General features: G+C 42.3%; 1 pseudogene; it reads left to right on the forward strand.

The window, feature by feature from the left end:
- Positions 1 to 7,105: 7,105 nt before the first annotated feature.
- On the forward strand, positions 7,106 to 8,849 carry LOC129701653 (kinesin-1 heavy chain-like; annotated as a pseudogene).
- The last annotated feature ends 4,297 nt before the right edge of the window (positions 8,850 to 13,146 follow it).

Raw genomic sequence — 13,146 nt, forward strand, 5'->3', positions numbered from 1 at the left:
GCTGAGGCTCACACACACACAGTTTCAAGAAGGGTTTTGGCCCGAAACATTGCATTTTTCCTTCGCTCCATAGATGCTGCTCACCCACTGAGTTTCTCCAGCATTTTTGTCTACCTTCGAATTTCCAGCAGTTCCTTCTTAAACTGTTTCTTGAACTGTTGCTCAACATTTACCAGCTGCAGCAGGAAAGTAGGTGCTTATCAGAAGGATTATCAATGTTTGACGATCGCATGGTAGGTCTGGAGTACTGGGCTGCTCCATCCCACTGTGCCTCCTCGTCTTTTGGGACATGGTTTATTTGAGGATGGTGATGGAGGAACCTGGCATGTAAGGTGTATTGGTATTGGTTATTGTCATCACGTGAAAAAATATATTTGTGTGTTATCTAGCCAAACCATACTCTACATGAGTATAATCAAGTCTACACAGGTTAAGATTCTGTGACGATATTAGATAGTTGAGCGGTCCATGGAGCAGGTCTTCCAGTTTGGATATAAGCCCCAAGATGTTAGTGAGAAAAACGTCCTGTTTACTGGGCTGGGAGCAATTTACCTTGCATGGATTCAGTGCCCAGGTCAAAAATATTTAGCTGATGTGCTTTTATTCTTAATCTTCTCAAACAGAGTTGATACTGTATGGTAGATAGGAGACAAAAAGAACTGCAGATGTTGAAAGCTTTACCAAAACAATAATGCTGGAATAACTCAGCGGATCAACCAGCATCTGTGGAGGAATGAATAGATGATGTTTCAGGATGGGGCCCTTCTTCATCCTGATTCAGATATGGTACAATTGAATGGTTCATTAGACCAGTTCCAAGAATATGTAAGGAACAACCGCATTGGTGGATAGGGAGTCACAAACAGGCCACACCGGGTAAGCAGATTTTCACCCCTGAATACTATTTTTTTTTATATTAATTCAGCAATGATCATAATTACTAGTAAATGCATTTTTTTTCTTACAGTCTCTTAACCAAATTTAAAGTCCCCATCCTCATGGTGGAATTTTAACACTCTCTCGATTGTTAATCAGGTTTTTGGATTACTCGGCATTGAAATATAACCACAAATTTATCACCGATACTTCTCATTGAGGCATACCCACCTTGAAGGGATCCTGGTTCTTTTCATCAATATATCATACTGTGCACATCACCTTAACCATCTTGATGCATTTGATCACTAGCATTCTATTAAATGGTTTAGTTTAGTTTAGATATACAAGTCAAGTCAAGTTTATTTGTCACATACACATACGAGATGTGCAGTGAAATGAAAGTGGCAATGCTCGCGGACTTTTGTGCAAAAAGACAAACAACCAAACAACCAAACAAACTATAAACACAATCATAACACACACATATTCTTTTACATAATAAATAATGGAAGGAAAAAAGTTCAGTAGAGTTAGTCCCTGGTGAGATAGGCGTTTACAGTCCGAATGGCCTCTGGGAAGAAACTCCTTCTCAACATCTCCATTCTCACATGGCAATGGAGGCATTTGCCTGACCGTAGCAGCTGGAACAGTCCGTTGCAGGGGTGGAAGGGGTCTCTCATGATATTGTTGGCTCTGGAGTTGCACCTCCTGATGTATAGTTCCTGCAGGGTGGCAAGTGAAGTTCCCATAGTGCGTTCGGCCGAACGCACTACTCTCTGCAGCGCCTTCTTGTCCTTGGCAGAGCAATTCACAAACCATATGGTAATGTTCCCGGACAAGATGCTTTCCACCGCCGCTGCGTAGAAGCACTGGAGAATCCTCTGAGACACTCTGAATTTCCTCAATTGCCTGAGGTGGTAAAGGCGCTGCCTTGCCTTACTCACGAGTGCTGAGGCGTGTGATGCCCATGTCATATCCTTGGAGATGTGGACTCCCAGATATTTAAAACAGTTCACCCTATCCACAGGATCCCCATTTATCCTCAATGGAGTGTACGTCCTTGGATGATGTGCCCTCCTAAAGTCCATGATCAGCTCCTTCGTTTTTTTGATGTTCAAGAGGAGGCTGTTATCCTGGCACCATAGTGCTAGACCAGCCACCTCCTCCCGGTAGGCCTTCTCGTCGTTGTCTGAGATCAGGCCCAGATCTCATGAAGAAACTTAAAGTTCTCAGGTGCTACACTTTCCTTTTTACACGGTCATGGGACATGAATTTCTATAAGTCAGCGAGACTGTCATATTTTCCAAGAATGTTTTGAGAGCATTCTTGAATGGTTTCCTCTGTCCAGCTGAAGATTGTGATAGAGTTTGAGTAGAGAACCCGATTTGAGACCCTGGCATGTGAACAATGTGTCCATTCATTGCAAGTGGCACCACAATTCTGGGAATACTGTCCTGGAAGAAAACAATATTGTCCCTTGTCTTGCCAATGTATTTTGTAGAGGAAACATTAATGGTATAATTTCAGAGCCACAAGGTGCCTACTGTAGATAGTCATGACTCAGAAGAATCCAAGAGGGTAGGGATCAATGCTGTTTTGTACACCGTGAGCATTTTGCTGGGTCTTCAAACATTCTTCTCTCCTGTTGGCTCACCACTGTGCCAGCTCACCAAAGATGATTTATCAATGTCTTTCATCACTGAGATATGGGCCCGATATGTGGAATGTGGCCCACATTTTCCAGGATCTCATCATGTGCTTTTATTTTCAGGGGGTGCTGTTGTGCAACAGAGCCAGGTTGGTATGGGTTGTAGCACCTTTCATTACCATTTATCCTCGTATATATTTTTTTAAATTGAGTGAATCTTGATATCCTTTACAAATTATTTTCCATATTGTATTCTTCCTCACCATTCCCTTTCATTACTTCAATTCTTTGTCCCCGTATCTACAGTTTTGAACTTTTGCAACTGCAGTACTATTGATTTTATAATTCAGCATGTTATTTTGAATGACTGGTGACCTGGAAATTGAAAGTTAAAAAATACCATAGCTGCCTGAAAGCAGCAAAAAAATTGAAATTACTCAAAGCACTTAGCGTATCTGTGTAGAGATGGTCTCCTAAGACTCAGCGGCACAGTGTTGCAGCAGTAGAGTTGCTGCCTTACAGTGCCAGAGACCCAAGTTTGATCCTGACTACGGGTGCTCTCTGGACAAAGTTTGTACATTCCCCCTGTGAGCACATGGCTTTTGTCTGGATGTTCCAGTTTCCTCCCGCATTCCTACAACTTGCAGGTTTGTAAATTAATTGGCTTCTGTAAATCTAGTGTACGAGTGATCACTGGTCAGCAGGGCCTGTTTCCATGCTGTATAAGCTAATGGAATTGGGGCTCAACACCTCCCTGTGTGCCTGGGTCCTGGACTTTCTCACCGCCAGGCCCCAGGTAGTCAAGATGGGAGGGAATACATCGAAGTCCCTCACCCTGAGCACAGGATCGCCCCAGGGTTGCGTCCTCAGCCCCCATTGTACTCCCTGTACCGACATGACTGTGTGGCTAGGTTCAGCTCCAACTCAATAATTAAGTTTGCTGATGACACTGTGGTGGTGGGCCTGATCTCAGACAACGACGAGAAGGCCTACCGGGAGGAGGTGGCTGATCTAGCACTCTGGTGCCAGGATAACAGCCTCCTCTTGAACATCAAAAAAATGAAGGAGCTGATCATGGACTTTAGGAGGGCACATCATCCAAGGATGTACACTCCATTGAGGATAAATGGGGATCCTGTGGATAGGGTGAACAGTTTTAAATATCTGGGAGTCCACATCTCTGAGGATATGACATGGGCATCACACGCCTCAGCACTCGTGAGTAAGGCAAGGCAGTGCCTTTACCACCTCAGGCAATTGAGGAAATTCAGAGTGTCTCCGAGGATCCTCCAGTGCTTCTACGCAGCGGCGGTGGAAAGCATCTTGTCCGGGAACATTACCATATGGTTTGGGAATTGCTCTGCCAAGGACAAGAAGGCGCTGCAGAGAGTAGTGCGTTCGGCCGAACGCACTATGGGAACTCACCAGGGACTAACTCTACTGAACGTTTTTCCTTCCATTATTTATTATGTAAAAGAATATATGTGTTATGATTGTGTTTATAATTTGTTTGGTTGTTTTGTTGTTTGTCTTTTGCACAAAAGTCCGCGAGCATTGCCACTTTCATTTCACTGCACATCTCGTATGTGTATGTGACAAATAAACTTGACTTGACTTGACTTGACTTGTATATCTAAACAAAACTAAACCATTTAATAGAATGCTAGTGATCAAATGCATCAAGATGGTTAAGGTGATGTGCACAGTATGATATATTAATGAAAAGAACCAGGATCCCTTCAAGGTGGGTATGCCTCAATGAGAAGTATCGGTGATAAATTTGTGGAAAGAAACAGATGCTTCACCCAAGAGACTGCCTAAGAAGAAGTAAGTTAATTTCATTTCTATCCATATGAAAAATGCTGAAATTCTATGGTTGTCCCTGAGCTATTCATGTTGGCTTGGGAATATTAAACTATTCACGTTGTTGTCCCAATACATTTCCTGCATTCCCTTACGTCTGGAAAACATATATTCACATTTAGTTCATGGTGTGCAACTACTGGCAGTAAATACCATGTTCACCTTATTACTAATTTCTAGTAGGGGAGTAAAATGGCCCAACTTTCCTAAATTCAACAACCTGTATTTATCCTTCAGTTATTAACCATGCCATAGCTATTCAAGAGCCATCGTCTTTGGAAGGACAGGACCTTGTGAGAACCTTGGAGGGAGGGTAAACTTGGCCTCAAGGAATGAAGATAATCCAAGGTTGGAGGATTGTTGGAGGATGAGTGGAATAATCCATTTCCATAGGGAGGGAGAAATGGAAGCCGAAGGATATAAGCTAAGTATAGTGCTACCTCAGTGCACTTTCAGCCCAGCACACCATCACTGGCAGCTGTTCTGGGACAAGTTGAACAAATGTCCCTGTCAACATGCGGCAAGAAGTCATGTGAGGCAAATGACATTGCTTGGCCAGGAAATGCCCAGTTGAATTACTTGGCTGGTGCAATGTGACCCAGATCATGTTGCAATCACAATGGATGCTCAATGGATGTATACTTTTCAATCACACAATTCCTGCAAAACAATTTTGTTCAAATATCTAAGCAACAACAATTAAATATTCACAGTACAATAGTAGCTAAAACAAACTAAAATCTGTCAATTTGATTGGATGACAAACCCGTTGCAATTTCACGAAAAGTGCAAATGCAGAAGACCTTAATCTAATCCAAAGTATCAGTTCCATAACTACTTATAACTACTTATCGTATATTTTTCTTGGCTCATCTATTTGACAATCCATGTGTATCTGGCCAAGTTTATCAGCTTGCTCTTCTACGAAGCTCCACTTGGAGTTCCGTGTTGAGCCCAATTTTGCTAGGATTTCCAAGCATTGGGATAAGAATCACCTCTTAGACCCAGCTTGTAGAGATTCTCCCTCACAGCTCCAGCAATCCAGATTTACTCCTGACCTCCTGTGCTTTCTGTGGAGAGTTTGCCCATTCTCCATGTGACTCCATGCATTTCTGATGGTCACCATCTTGTTGTGATGGAGAAACTAGATCTAAGATCCTGTTCCGAACATTCTGAGAACTAAACTGTCTGGATCAGCAGGGTCACCCATTGCGGACAGGATGAGGGGGAGATTTCTGATGATGCAAGGCACCAAGAAGAAGAGGACGACCAGGAGGACAAACAGATCCTTGACTTTGAGTGTTTGTTCGCGTGATCGGTGACGATTCCTCCAGATGCTCCAGTTTCCTCCCACATCCCAAAAACATGATGTTTGGTAGTTTAATGGGCAACTTTAAATTGTCCCTGATATGTAGGTGACTGGTAAAAATTGCGAGAGAATTGATGGAAAATGTTTGGATTTAGAGTGTAGGATTGGTGTAAATGAGAATTTGATGGTTGGTATGGACTCAGTAGGTGGAAGGGTTTGACTCCATGATGCATGAGCCTATAATTCTATGACCACATCTAAACTGGTGCTGCATCTAAGACCCTACTGACTTCAATGAGGATTAAAAGACAGAGGACTAGGAGGCAAAGGGGATTATAGCTTCTGATTAATTGTTTCACTTTATTGTTTCTCATTTATTTCTTCATTTTTTGAGTAATTTTCAGTTACTGTAACTGTTTTTTTACTTAAAGACATCAAACTCAAAACATTACAAAGGCGATGAAAAATGCATGTTTATAGATGGCAAAAAAAATTGCAAACATCTGCGTAGGTGTAAAAGGGACTATGGGTTTAGTGGTAAATTATTGGTGGACGATTGTTCTAAACTAATGTCTGCAATATTAAATGACGTATAAACAAAGATAAATTAGGCTACCAACAGGCACTAATTTGGCTTGGCGTAGCCAAAGCACAGAAGGACTGGCAGAAGGAGAAAAAGAAAAAAGAACAGACGACGGCGTACCTACAGAAAGGAGAACGAGGTCTTCGATCGATCGCCGCCTCAAAATGCGTTGGCGCCTTTGCCGGCGAAGCCCAGGATGGCGAGTGCCCTCCCCCTCCCTATTTTCAGGAAGGTGAAGTGGCCTTGCCACCGGGAGAAAGGAGCGAAGCTGGGACCGCGACGGCCCGAGTTCACAGACCCATATCAGGTTTACAAAATCCGAGCGTCACCAGGTCAGGAACACATTTTAAACCATTGAGGCCATTTATGGAACAAATAACAGAGGGAATGGGGGCCCTAATGAGCCCACCTCGCCCACCTTTAACTAAGTGGGCAAAGGGGAGAGAAATATCCTGCCAATGATAGCCATGCCTAATCCAGGAGGAGCACCCCAGTCGGTATATGTATATTGGGTGTGGACACTCAACGATGTTAAGAATGCAGTAGAAGGGATAACACACCCAAAAGAGAGTTTCACAAAGTGGCAACGGGATTTTGGAAGCCTGGTCGTGTTTTATTGGTTAAACAGTGTTGAATATGAACAAGCCTTGCAAAGTATGTTCGGTTATGATTGGTGTTGGATAGAAGGGGATTGGAACTCCCATAACGAGGCAGGATTGCATTCCGAATGGGAACTTGTTAATAATGATAATGTTTACCAACAAAGAAGGGTGGCTATGGAAGGGCTTATAAGGGAGCATTACTGAGAAATGGTTGACTATAATAAAATAAGAGAGTGTGTGCAGACAAAGGACGAGGACGTGCGCCACTATTTTGTCAGATTGAGACAAGTAATTGAGGCAAATAGTGGGATAGTGGCGCCCGTCCAGTGGGTGGATGACGGACCATTCGCCCAACAACTAAAAATAGAATTATTAAATGGCAAAAACAGTGGCACGACTGTACATTAGTAAAATGAAATCTGAAGTGAAGACCATGGTCACACTCTGCAAGCAGTTGGAGAGTACGCAAGTCGAGAGTAACCAGAAATTAGAAGAGAATGAAAGGGAACTGGCAGCTTGTCAACTTCGTATCTCCCAGCATGAGGCAAAGATCAAGTCGCTCACTGAATACTTGCAAAATGTTGAGCACAACAAGAGGCATCTAGAAGAGTCTGTTGATTCATTGAATGAAGATTTGGTGAAGCTTCAAGCGCAAGAAAAAGTACATGAAATGGAAAAGGAGCACGAACAAAGTACAGACTGCAAATGAAGTGAAGCAAGCTGAAGAGCAGCAAATGCAGAGCCACCGTGAGACTCGCCAAAACCAGATCAGCAGTTTACGGGATGAGATTGAAAAGAAAGAGAAACTCATCACTGAACTTCAAGATCAAAATCAGAAAATGATGCTGGAGCAGCAAACGGCTACAAGTAGAGCATGAGAAGCTAAAACGTGTGGATCAGGAGAAAAGTCGTAAATTACATGAATGAACCATTATGCAGGATTGGCGAGAGCAAGCTAGGCAGGACCTCAAAGGACTTGAAGAGACTGTGGCAAAAGAGCTCCAGACACTCTATAATCTTAGGAAGCTTTTTGTTCAAGATTTGGCCACGAGAGTCAAAAAGAGTGCTGAAATGGATTCTGACGATACTGGTGGGAGCGCTGCACAGAAGCAAAAGATCTCCTTTCTTGAAAACAACCTTGAACAGCTCACCAAGGCTCATAAGCAGTTGGTACGAGACAATGCAGACCTTCGGTGTGAGCTTCCAAAACTGGAGAAACGTCTCCGAGCCACAGCTGAATGGGTCAAGGCTTTGGAGTCCGCATTGAAGGAAGCGAAGGAAAATGCAGATCGAGATCGTAAACGCTACCAGCAGGAAGTGGATCGCATCAAGGGAGCTGTGCGAGCAAAGAACATGGCAAGGAGAGTGCACTCCGCACAGATTGCTGAGCCCATTCATCCTGGTCAACCCCCAATGGCATCACCAACTCATCCAAGTGCAATTCGTGGGGGCGGTGGATTCTTTCAGAACAGCCAAGGACTGTACATGCTGTACATGCTTGTACCGCTGTACATGGAGGTGGTGGAGGTGTAAAATCAAATAAGTTTGTCCCTGGAGGGGTGCCTAATAATGCTTAAATTGGAGATATTGGGTTCTTGCCTACATCTGTTAAAGCTGCTAAAGCAACAACATAATCAAAGCGCAACAGATATCATCCAACAACCCCATCATTCCAAGGCAGTGTGAACTCTGCAACTTAGACTTTTCACAGGAATATTTTTGGAAGAATAAAACAAAAAAAATGGCCTTTACAGCTACATCCTTGCAAAATAAAAGTGCAATGTCGGTATCTTGCAAATACTACATGTGATTTAATGTGTAGCTTCATTGCACAGTACATTGTCATTCATATCTTAAATTTAGTCTGCACTGTGCCAAGTTGAATGTACATTGTTGCAGGAAAACCTTGGAAGAAAATTGAAGCCTAATTTGTGTATATTTCATTGTTTTAGGATTTGTGAAACAATGTCGGCCGATTGGGAAAGGGGGAGATGCAGCGAGACCTGGGTGTCATGGTACACCAGTCATTGAAGGTAGGCATGCAGGTGCAGCAGGCAGTAAAGAAAGCGAATGGTATGTTGGCTTTCATTGCAAAAGGATTTGAGTATAGGAGCAGGGAGGTTCTACTGCAGTTGTACAGGGTCTTGGTGAGACCACACCCTGTACAACAGGAGTATTGCGTACAGTTTTGGTCTCCAAATCTGAGGAAGGACATTATTGCCATAGAGGGAGTGCAGAGAAGGTTCACCAGACTGATTCCTGGGATGTCAGGACTGTCTTATGAAGAAAGACTGGATAGACTTGGTTTATACTCTCTAGAATTTAGGAGATTGAGAGGGGATCTTATAGAAACTTACAAAATTCTTAAGGGGTTAGACAGGCTAGATGCAGGAAGATTGTTCCCGATGTTGGGGAAGTCCAGGACAAGGGGTCACAGCTTAAGGATAAGGGGGAAATCTTTTAAAACCGAGATGAGAAGAACTTTTTTCACACAGAGAGTGGTGAGTCTCTGGAACTCTCTGCCACGGAGGGTAGTTGAGGCCGGTTCATTGGCTATATTTAAGAGGGAGTTAGATGTGGCCCTTGTGGCTAAGGGGATCAGGGGGTATGGAGAGAAGGCAGGTACGGGATACTGAGTTGGATGATCAGCCATGATCATATTGAATGGCGGTGCAGGCTCGAAGGGCCGAATGGCCTACTCCTGCACCTAATTTCTATGTTTCTATGTTTCTCTGTCGCCAAGTAGATTTGATAAGCTTGTTTTACAATGGGGGTAAAATGATTTGGAGGAACCCAGCTATAACCCTTGTGAAAATTAAGATAGTACTTGAAGTTTTCTTGAAATGGGATTTTTACCTTGGTTTAAGATGAAGAGTAGTACAATTTGAATACTGAAGGTGCATTTATGACTGTGGTTAGAGCAGAGAGCTGGGGTAGTTCAGAAAAAGCTGCTAATAAAAGACTGGAATGTTTGATGAGATTGTTTAACATGAAAATATTGCATTGTCTGACTAGTTTGGGAAGAGCAGATTAAACTATGCTGAAAGGATATTGCTGACCATAAATGAACAAAGAAAGTTAAAAGGCATTTTATCTGAAGATGGAAGAATGTGCAGCTGCATGTCCTGTCCAGATTTTTTGGGATTTCTTTTTGAATGCTTAACTAAGGGTCAGTGTTTCACTATTGGGCTTACCCTATAATGAAACAACATTAAAAATAGCATTTGAGTTAAGAAATTGCACTTGTTCTGGTTGTACAATTGGTTTTAGTTGAAGTGCAAATAATATTTTTAAAATTTGAAATGTTAATTTCTTTTCAAGCCTTGAACATTTTGCTGTCATCTAATGTTTTTTTCAATACATAGTTTGTGCTCTGGATCACTAGACTCTGTTTAGTGCAGCCGGTGGAAAGGAGTCACAAATGGGAAAACTGTGCAATTTGCAGTACCATTTTATCATCATTGGTTCTTTATAGGTAAATTAATATATTAAATGCTTGTGTTTACTCTAAACTATCTGGGTCCTTAAAAAATAAAATGGTATCCATAAGTAACTTAGATTCTACAAAAATGCGGATTAAAATGCTGGTTATTAACCCAAGTCTAAAGGGAAAGAACACTTTAATGTATGAAATTGGATAACTGAGAATTAATTATTGGAATAAATGAGAAAGCAATACAAGCTGTTGAATGCATCCTCACTGAAGTGTCCCTAAGGACTTTGCAACTGGGTATACAGTGGCTTGCAAAAGTATTCATACCCCTTGAACTTTTCCACATTTCGCCACGTTACAACCACAAACGTGAATGTATTTTATTGGGATTTTATGTGATAGACCAACAAAAATTGGTGCATAATTGTGAAGTGGAAGGAAAATGATACATGGTTTTCAATTTTTTTTACAAATAAAAAACTGAAAAGTGTGGCGTGCAAACGTATTCAGCCCCCTTTACTCTGATACCCCTAAATAAAATCCAGTGCAACCAATTGCCTTCAGAAGTCACCTAATTAGTAAATAGAGTCCACTTGTGTGTAATCTAATCTCAGTATAAATACAGCTGTTCTCTGAAGGCCTCAGAGGTTTGTTAGAGAACATTTGTGAACAAACAGCATCATGAAGCCCAAGGAACACACCAGACAGGTCAGGGATAAAGTTGTGGAGACGTTTAAAGCAGGTTAGGTTATAAAAAAATATCCCAACCTTTGAACATCTCACGGAGCACTGTTCAATCCATCATCCGAAAATGGAAAGAGTATGGCACAACTGCAAACCTACCAAGACATGGCCATCCACCTAAACTGACAGGCCGGTCAAGGAGAGCATTGATCAGAGAAGCAGCCAAGAGGCCCATGGTACCTCTGGAGGAGCTGCAGAGATTCACAGCTCAGGTGGGAGAATCTGTCCACATGACAACTATTAGTCGTGCACTCCACAAATCGGGCCTTTATGGAAGAGTGGCAAGAAGAAAACCATTGTTGAAAAAAAGCCATAAGAAGTCCCGTTTGCAGTTTGCCACAAGCCATGTGGGGGACACAGCAAACATGTGAAGGAAGGTGCTCTGGTCAGATGAGACCAAAATTGAAGTTTTTGGCCTAAATGCAAAACTAACACTGCACATCACCCTGAACACACCATCCCCACTGTGAAACATGGTGGTGGCAGCATCATGCTGTGGGAATGCTTTTCTTCAGCAGGGACAGGGAAGCTGGTCAGAGTTGATGGGAAGATGGATGGTGCCAAATACAGGGCAATCTTGGAAGAAAACCTGTTAGAGTCTGCAAAAGACTTGAGACTGGGGCGGATGTTCACCTTCCAGCAGGACAACGACCCTAAACATACAGCCAGAGCTACAATGGAATGGTTTAGATCAAAGCATATTCATGTGTTAGAATGGCCCAGTCAAAGTCCAGACCTAAATCCAATTGAGAATCTCTGGCAAGATTGAAAATTGCTGTTCATAGATGCTCTCCATCCAATCTGACTGAGCTTGAGCTATTTTGCAAAGAAGAATGGGCAAACATTTCAGTCTCTAGATGTGCAAAGCTGGTAGAGACATACCCTAAAAGACTTGCAGCTGGAGTTGCAGCGAAAGGTGGTTCTACAAAGTATTGACTCACCTTCCTTCACATGTTTGCTGTGTCCCCCACATGGCTTGTGGCAAACTGAATACTTTTGCACGCCACACTTTTCAGTTTTTTATTTGTAAAAAAATTTGAAAACCATGTATCATTTTCCTTCCACTTCACAATTATGCACCACTTTGTGTTGGTCTATCACATAAAATCCCAATAAAATACATTTACGTATGTGGTTGTAACGTGACAAAATGTGGAAAGGTTCAAGGGGTATGAATACTTTTGCAAGCCACTGTAAGTGTTGTTGAAATGTACCTTAAAAAGATGATATTTGGAGCTTCGTTAAAACATTGGTCTTTGGTGCCAATTCAATTGGGATGTGTCATATTGCATGTAACTAAAGGCTAAAGGAAAAATATTGTCATTTCTGCACTAACATCCTTCATAGTGATTATAGAAATGTTAGCCGGATTGGGATGCTGTATGATTCCCTGTGTTCGAGGGTTGTCTCAAAGACTAATAGAAACAGCCCTTACAAAGAAAATGCAGATGGTGTACAAGTTGGTTCCTCAGAAGTGGATTGAGGAAGAAGAAGTGGACATTGACCTAAGGGATACCTTCATGGTCTGAATGGACCCCCGCAGATGAGCAGATTGAATAATGTTAAGAGAAAGTGCAATGTTGTGATAGAACCGGGGAGGCATTCGGGACAGGGGAATTTTTGGAAATTGTTAATAACTTGTTGGATAATTGTATAAACAGGAGGAAAATGATATAAACATTCATTTCTATAGTTATCGGGAACTGTACCTTTAAGAATAATGTATGGGCAAGCAGATGCTTGCTTGTAGACTTTGCTCACTGCTATTATGTGCTGACTGGTTTTGTACGTTGCATACCTGCGTGGTGAGATTAAGTTGTGGTCCTGCGTGATGAGATTAAGTTGTGGTCGATACCTGCGTGACGAGGTTAATACGTCGATATGTCTTTGTTTACTCCATTGTATAAAAGAATGAGTGGAGCGCTGCTGCGGCAGAAAGACTCATTCAGACTTGTGTACCCTGTGCGAACCTCCCTCATGTATTAAACATTCATCTCAATTGCTGTGACTGTCGTTTGTTGGGAAAATATTTCTAACAGTGGGATTGTGCTAGTTACTGGAGATCGCTGATAGGAGCAAACCCGG

The sequence above is a fragment of the Leucoraja erinacea genome, chromosome 11 (assembly GCF_028641065.1).
Source record: "Leucoraja erinacea ecotype New England chromosome 11, Leri_hhj_1, whole genome shotgun sequence".
NCBI classification, from domain to species: domain Eukaryota; kingdom Metazoa; phylum Chordata; class Chondrichthyes; order Rajiformes; family Rajidae; genus Leucoraja; species Leucoraja erinaceus.